This window comes from Brassica rapa, unplaced genomic scaffold (genome assembly GCF_000309985.2).
Source record: "Brassica rapa cultivar Chiifu-401-42 unplaced genomic scaffold, CAAS_Brap_v3.01 Scaffold0652, whole genome shotgun sequence".
Classification (NCBI taxonomy): Eukaryota; Viridiplantae; Streptophyta; class Magnoliopsida; order Brassicales; family Brassicaceae; genus Brassica; species Brassica rapa.
This window is the reverse complement of record NW_022610592.1, coordinates 23825-32500: the sequence shown is the minus strand read 5'-3', so window position 1 is coordinate 32500 and position 8676 is coordinate 23825.

The following is an 8676-nucleotide window of genomic DNA, read 5'->3' as shown; positions in this document are numbered from 1 at the left end:
CATGGTTAGAAGCAAAAGAAATTTATGAAAATTTACCAGAAAATAGCTTTAACCATCCTTATGAAGCATGCAAAAAATCAGATTCAAATTCGAAGTATTGTTTTTTTTACATTAAAAATACTCCCCGGAACACAACCAATGTCTACTGGTGACAGACTGAAAAAAAGCGTTTTGTATATATAAGGGGTAGGCACTCTCTTGAGCCTCCTACCCCCCAGTACCCGAACGGTTCGGGTACGTAGTGTTGGACTGTTCGGTCCAACACTATCGAGGGCTGGGTTGAGGTCGATGGCCGGATTGTCCCCGGTGAATTTTCCATGAACTTTTCCGGCGAATTTTCCGGTGGACCGTTTTGCCCCTAACTTCAAATTTTCCCGCTTGCATGGTCTTGACCTGGTTTCATCCGTCTTCCAGTTGCTTTTTTGATTACATCTCAAGAGTGATTGGAAAGATTGATGTTAGCGGGGCAAATGAACATTCGGCGTATGAGTGGTGATTGGATAGCTAGTGTTTGTAGGCTCTGTGCTCGCGCACCCAACTAGAGACCAACTATCCTCCTCAGTTTCTTCACTAGCATAGTTTTATGCTTGTTGAACAGATCCGGGGCCTGTGTTGCGTACCTATCTGGAAGGAATTGTTAAGCTTTGCTTAAAATGTTGTTTGCGGCATCTCCTTCAGTGGGGAAGTCGTGAACACATAAGCCGGAACTTGTGATCCTTGCGTCTTTGCATAGTCTATGCATTGTTCGCAAAGGTGAATAAGCTGTTTGCTGAGATCTCGGTTGTGGAAATATTATGGCGGTGACCCGAAGAAATTCTGTCCCGCTAAGCACGTTTGTCTCGGAACAAAAGATGACGGTCAAGTCTGCGTCTGTTCCCACTTTCCATGTGTTTGCGGGAATATGACGTGGTCTTGTCCTGATTTATGAATGCTACCTGGTTGATCCTGCCAGTAGTCATATGCTTGTCTCAAAGATTAAGCCATGCATGTGTAAGTATGAACGAATTCAGACTGTGAAACTGCGAATGGCTCATTAAATCAGTTATAGTTTGTTTGATGGTAACTACTACTCGGATAACCGTAGTAATTCTAGAGCTAATACGTGCAACAAACCCCGACTTCTGGAAGGGATGCATTTATTAGATAAAAGGTCGACGCGGGCTCTGTGAAAGGACCCGACCCATTTTTTTCATACCATCAGTACGAGTCTGGCTCGACTTCCTCGATCAGACTTGGGCCGTTTTAGTTCGTTTTCAGACAATCAAAAGCAAGCATAATAAGATTTGAATAGATTAAGTGAGGTTCGAGTTAACAAGTGAGTTTGCTATAAGCTATTACAAGTTAAACTCGTCCTACATCTACCCAAATCCCCCATCCTTCCTTCCTGCCTTAGTCCTGCGGTCAAGCTATGTCTTTACCCTTACGGGTCTGGTCCTGATCTGCATCCAAAACAAGGAGGCATAAGCAACAGTTTGCTTAGTGATGCGGTCATCCCGTCTCACTCAGCCATGTAAAGCAATCGAGTCAATCAATCAGTAAACGGACATGCTTATAATCAGTCAGTCACTTAGCCGACCCAATCGTCCCAAGCCAACGCGCCATCAGATACAGACAAGCCCTAGCAGGCCATTCCGGCTCAAGGCGCATGTTCTGATCCAGATGCGTCGATGGAAGGAACCGACTGTGACACCCCCGATCATAGATGACCAGAAATGACACGGTCGATGTTCCTCGATGGTCGATCTGAGGTTCTCAGAATACTTCCGATCACCTTAGACCAACAATCAAAGAACACCAACGCTCCTATCGGATACCACTCTAGGCTTTTCAACCCGAGAAAGCAATACCTGATAGTTAGTTCGTCCGGACAAGGACTAATATCATATGGAACCCGTACTTTAAAAAAAACATTATTTATATATCATTCAAAATCATCTTACAAAATTTGTTATAAATTAACCTCGAGGTTTTCGGTCTACAAATCTTATTCATAAGATATATCAAAATGACTTTGCAGGGATAATAAAACTACTGCTGGCTAATGCCGTTCCTTCCTGTCCTAGAGTAAAGGTCTCCCACCTACTGGTTACCTGCATATCAAATGAGTCATGAGTAACTAGTTTACTCAGTGAGTCTAATCCCACACCCAAACACATATCAATAGTATCCCGAGCAATCGACACCATTTGAATGCAGTGGAATTATATTCCATAATTAATATAAGGCCTCTCAATCCATCCATGTGAATCTATCTTAAACATCACCTCCACGATACCCGCCAATCACTCATACTCTTAATATATATATATATGCTAAACCCGGAAAACCACCAAGGCTAACCGAGCTTAACGGGGAATAAATATAACCATCATCTCCATCAGATATTCCAAGATAGAACATCCAACGCTGCATGCAGTTACACGGCCTCCAGGGTGCGACCCCATCATCGTGTCTTCATGACCTTGATCCATATCGCAGGACCAATTCACGGCAATGCGGGACTTTCGGGAGAGTGAGTATACAATAAGACTTCACATGATTCACACTTATTAATAGAATACTTATAGATTAGTACTTGAGAACAAGTACTAAGGCTCGGGATAACCTCAAAGAATTATTCTTGTTTATTCTTAAGTATTTAAACTAGATATATACTTCATATATAAATATAGATCAAGGAATAATACTTAATCAATCAAACCATAATTACTCCTTAATTAATCCATGATTAATCCTTAATTAATCAATGATTATCCCTTAATTAATTCATGATTAATTCTTAATTAATCAACCATATTCAATATGCAATCATGCATACTCATTCATAATTCATTCATCATCTATCTAGACTCACCTTTAAATCCATGAGATTGGCTAAGGAAGACTAGACTCGAGCTCAAGCTAATCACACTTCACTTTTGGATCACTCTCGGTTCAGAACCATCACAAGGATCCGGCTGATCCGAATACTCTCCTTGGCCATCTGAATTCAAAACATAACGGTTTTACTCAACTAATTAAACTTGACTGGTTGTCTCTCTTCAAGCTAACCACGAATTAACCGATCAAAATCAAAGGCTGAAGAACATAGGTGATTCTCAACTTCAGGACACCAAATCTTCAGCTCTTAAACACTCCAAAACTCACTGATTAAAGTCACAGGATGGTGAGAAAGAGTTGTCCATGCTCACTCCTCTTCTCTGAATATTTTTCTGAATTTTTCATGAATCTTTTCTCACAGATTTTTCTCTCTTCTTTCTCTCTTTCTCTCTGAATTTTTCTTTGGTTTTTCTTGCAGGTTATGAACGTCCAGAGGAAAGAAGAGGGTATTTTATATCATAAGGAGTTGCTTCAGATGAGGGTTTGCTCCCACAAAAGACAAAGATGAGGTTAGACAGCTGGTGACATGCTTCAGCACACCAAGCAGCACAAGCAGCTGAACTTTTCCTTCCCATGAAGAAAGCTACAAGCAGCTGAAGCAAGTAGCTTGTGACCAGCATGTGACTTCTAATGAGCAAGCAGGCAAGCAAGTAGGTGTAGGTCATGTGACCTAATTACTGAGGAAGCAAGTAGGCTAGAAGGTGCAAAGCATGTGACTGTTCAGAAATAATTTTAAGAGTTTTGTCGATATTTTTCGGACTGTTTCGACTAAATATTTTTCATCATTCGAATCTCGTCCTGCTCTGAATAAACTCACCCAGCATGAATAAAAATCAACGATAATAATTAACACTCGACCAGAACCATCAAGAGATGGTTTTTCGACCAAAAGACAGCCCCGTCGATATTAATTCACCGTGTCGATTTTTATTTAAATTCTGATCGATCAATCTTCAAACTGATCTTAAAGAATTTTCTTGACCAAAATTATATCTGCTCGTGAGGGTTATTACATTCTTCCCCCCTCAAAAGAATTCGTCCCCGAATTCTGAAAACGTAACTGTACACTCTTTACTGAACAGTTTCTGAAAGGAGTTCTGGATATTAGCTCTGGCCTTATCTTAATCTGCCCATATCAAAACAACTCATGGTTGACCCTTGATTCTCCCAACCGATCCTTTCTTTTATGAGCAGCCACTTTCAAGATAACCAAATTATTTACTCTGTACAACTCTTGTCAACTGCGGTCTGCATACTTTTTCTAACAATCTTGTATCTATAGACTATTACTTCTCAACCTTTTCTATCTGGCTTTATCCCATAACAGCAACATGAAATTTGGAACGTGAGGTGATGTGCCATACGTGAAGGTAACATCTTCAGTCTGGTCAATGTCAACTTGATTAACCGTGCAACAATCAAACAAGAACATGCACGATCAATCACGCTAACATGATTCAGACCAAGGGTGCCACTCTCAAATACACACAAACACACTTATTCCAGAAATGATTTCCCTTACAGTATTCCATACCCTTCTTATCTATCTGAGATACTCTTCCAAAACTTCTGAACGACTCAATCTCACTGAAATTTCGCATATCCAAGTCTTGTTCTATTACTTCCTGATTTCCTTCTTCTGTCTAGTAACTGAGGAATCAACAAGTCCGCCTATACCAAACTTGATTTACCAACGAAGTACTCTTGTATGATGACTTCACACTTTCTCTGTTAATACATCTTCTGATCTCTTAACAACTTGAGCATTCCCATATGCCTTATGGTTATACCTTTTTCCTTGCACTCTTCAATCTTCCTTGGGATTTACTTCACATCTGCTTAAATTTATGTTGAATTTGGATTCCTTCTCCCACATCTCCACTTTATGAACTTGTACATGACACAGTCCTCATACTATTCTTCGAAATTCTCTTCACCCAGTTCCTTCTATGAATTCCTTAGATTCTCATCCTTCAACTGAGTTCCTCAAATACGAATGAATAAGCCATCTTGATTTTCTACTTGCAATCTTGAAGGTTCTCTATTCTTTCCTTATAAGGCAGCAAAATAAATCACTCCCAATTCCGCTTCATGATTCTTGAGATCCTACTCCATATCATCATTAATATCACTTCCTCTTAAAGCATAAGCAGCAATATTTGCTCTTCCTTAGGCTTCTTTGATCAGTGAAAACTTGCATCCTTTCCCCATATTGAAATGATCACTAAATTTGATGTGCAACAGAACTGCCACCAACCCCAACTTGTGCATCAAATAGTTTTCCTTATGCTTCCTTAGCTCCCTTGATGCATAAACGATTACCATATCGTCTTGCATTAGCATTCACCTAGACCAACACATAATACATCCATGTAGTAGTATATGGCTGGTTAGGCTCATGCAAGTCTAAGATATGCATAGACGTAGATACTTCCTCTAACTAATTTCATACTTCATCAATACTTTTACTCCATTCCAAGGTAACACCATTCTCAGTCGATCAACTCATTGGTGGATATGGTTTCTAACTCTTGAACAAACTTCTGATGGTAACCGGCCAGTCCACAGAACTTCGAATCTCGATAACTGAAATTAAGTACGACCATCATGTAGTAGTAGCGATCTTTTGTAAATATGCAACAACTCCTTGTTCCATTTACTGACTAAGGTATCTAACTTCCCATTTCCATGCAGAAATATTTACTACAACGTGAAGCGTCCATCAAACGTCCTTGGAATAAAACTACGCCTTGCGACCGATCTTAACCATTCTTCAATTCTAGAACTTGATACTTGACCCTGATGGTCACGTCCTTGATTTTATACTCGAACATAACCGCAAACTCTGGTTCTTCTTCTTTACCACTGACATCGGTACACTCCACAGAAAATAACTAAGTCGAACAAAACCTTTCTCCAAACAAATCTTCTGACTGCTACTTGAATTTGGCTAGAACCACTTGGATAGATGCCTAGGCAATTGCAGCGAATCAAGGTTCAACCAGAATACTTGACGGGTTACTTTTGGATGTCAACAAATTTTCCACTTTCTTAAACATAGCTTCATGTTCCCTAGTTATCTAACTGTCCTCGATACTCTGCTTCTTATTATTTTCTCTCCGCCCAATTATGATGATAATGGAATACGCCACGTCACTGTTTCCCAAAAGGTTCCCAACTCTCCAGACTGATATGAGAGAGGCTCCAACACTTAGTAGAATACCATTGCAAGCCAACGGTAACTGGTCTTCTCTCAAAGACTTTCTTCCTCAACAACATCCTAATTGAGCTCGATAACTAGATAGCCAATCTCACTCTAGATAGAAACAAACCGCTCTAATGGAAGTACTAAGGAATGGGGATAGGATACGAAGGCATACCATAACTCTAAATGGCAGCCAGTACTTCCACGAATAAGAACAGTGTACTAAAGTGAATCCTTCCTAAAACAAAGACACTACCCGAGAACTACATCTATGTGTTGTTCCCGCATCAAACACAATATGGGCGGAAAATTCCATCCATAGGCAAGGTCTCATACGACACCTTGATCACTCCTTCACTTATTTATTTAATCATTCATAAATTTTTAAAATGCACACAACACGCAATGGGATAAGAAGCAAACCTGTGATTGGACCTTTCAGGGGTTTTGACGGTCCAGTCAACTATAAAGTGTAGGCTCTACCCAAATAGCCTAACACTTGGATGTGGACTAACGGTAAGGAAAATCGGACTAGTTCAACAAGTGTTATCTTAGGTATAGGTAACGTAGATCGGGTAACTTCATGAGGAAGGGTAACCTAAATTCCTAACTCTTCACAAGAACCACCAAAGCGCGAATGATGCAAACGTTCCAGGATTTCCCAAACTTTGACAATCACGACCATTCTGTCTTTGCTAGTCACAACCATAACGGCTCAAGGTCCTCGATCTTAATCTTTGATCTGCAGCGGTTGGAAAATAAACGGTCTGCATGACTTGGTTAACTTCTTCAGCAATAATAGCTTCTTTAACATTCACGTCATACTCTAACATCTCCTCGAAGCTTTGAAACTCCATGGTCTTTTATCTATTCCAAAATTCTTGGCTAAGTTCCCAAAGATTTTTCGTATAATCTTTTGCTTATTCTCCAAACCATAATTGATGAATCCAATTCACTCGACCACGTATCTCGATGCTTGTGTAGAAAATACTACTTCCTGAACTCATGAAATCTGTCCAACTCGAACTCAACTCTGTGAAGTAATTCTTGACTCTCGACCAACAAAGCGTTCATCTCCAAATAGCTTGCTGCCAAATCCTTCTTGTTATTTCTTAACAACGGCCACGTCAATATTCATCTCTGAGTGTTTGATCCCAAATCTGCCTCAAGCCAAAGTATACTTCGAACGGTTTAGTCCTTCTTCAGTATCTTGTGGTCCCAACTTCTTCTTCTTTGCATCATAAGCTTCATGATGTCTCATTGCAAACAGAATGCTTCCGGTGCTTCCATCATCTTGTAATACAATCAAACCATCTCTTCGTCCAATCCTAAGCTTGAAACAAATACAGAACAATTTGGCTTGTACAGCTCTGGTGATTGTACGTCTCAGCATAAGCTTGATATTCATAACACACAAGTCCAGAGATATATTCGATGTATCAACTCTGTCCCATATATCTCTCTAAAGAATTGGCATCCCCCACTAGAACTCAAAAGAAAGGCAGGAAGACATGACATTAATGACTCCTAAAAGGACGGTAGTGAACCCGGCCATGAGGGTAGAAATCTCGAACATGATGATAGCAGCATCGATAAGTACGGTTCACCTGTTCAAGCTTGTCTTGGTTCTTCTGCTATGAAAGATCAGGTTAGGTAACTACCCATGACTATCTATTCTAAAATGAAGGAACCAGCCAACATATCCTAGTTATCCTTGCGACTCATGTTGACTCGAAAAACATTTGAAACAAGTCCCATTCTAGCATCGTATAACCATGCTCTGATACCACCTTTGTGACACCCCCGATCATAGATGACCGGCAATGACACGGTCGATGTTCCTCGATGGTCGATCTGAGGTTCTCAGAATACTTCCGATCACCTTAGACCAACAATCAAAGAACACCAACGCTCCTATCGGATACCACTCTAGGCTTTTCAACCCGAGAAAGCAATACCTGATAGTTAGTTCGTCCGGACAAGGACTAATATCATATGGAACCCGTACTTAAAAAAAAACATTATTTATATATCATTCAAAATCATCTTACAGAATTTGTTATAAATTAACCTCGAGGTTTTCGGTCTACAAATCTTATTCATAAGATATATCAAAATGACTTTGCAGGGATAATAAAACTACTGCTGGCTAATGCCGTTCCTTCCTGTCCTAGAGTAAAGGTCTCCCACCTACTGGTTACCTGCATATCAAATGAGTCATGAGTAACTAGTTTACTCAGTGAGTCTAATCCCACACCCAAACACATATCAATAGTATCCCGAGCAGTCGACACCATTTGAATGCAGTGGAATTATATTCCATAATTAATATAAGGCCTCTCAATCCATCCATGTGAATCTATCTTAAACATCACCTCCACGATACCCACCAATCACTCATACTCTTAATATATATATATATGCTAAACCCGGAAAACCACCAAGGCTAACCGAGCTTAACGGGGAATAAATATAACCATCATCTCCATCAGATATTCCAAGATAGAACATCCAACGCTGCATGCAGTTACACGGCCTCCAGGGTGCGACCCCATCATCGTGTCTTCACGACCTTGATCCATATCGCAGGA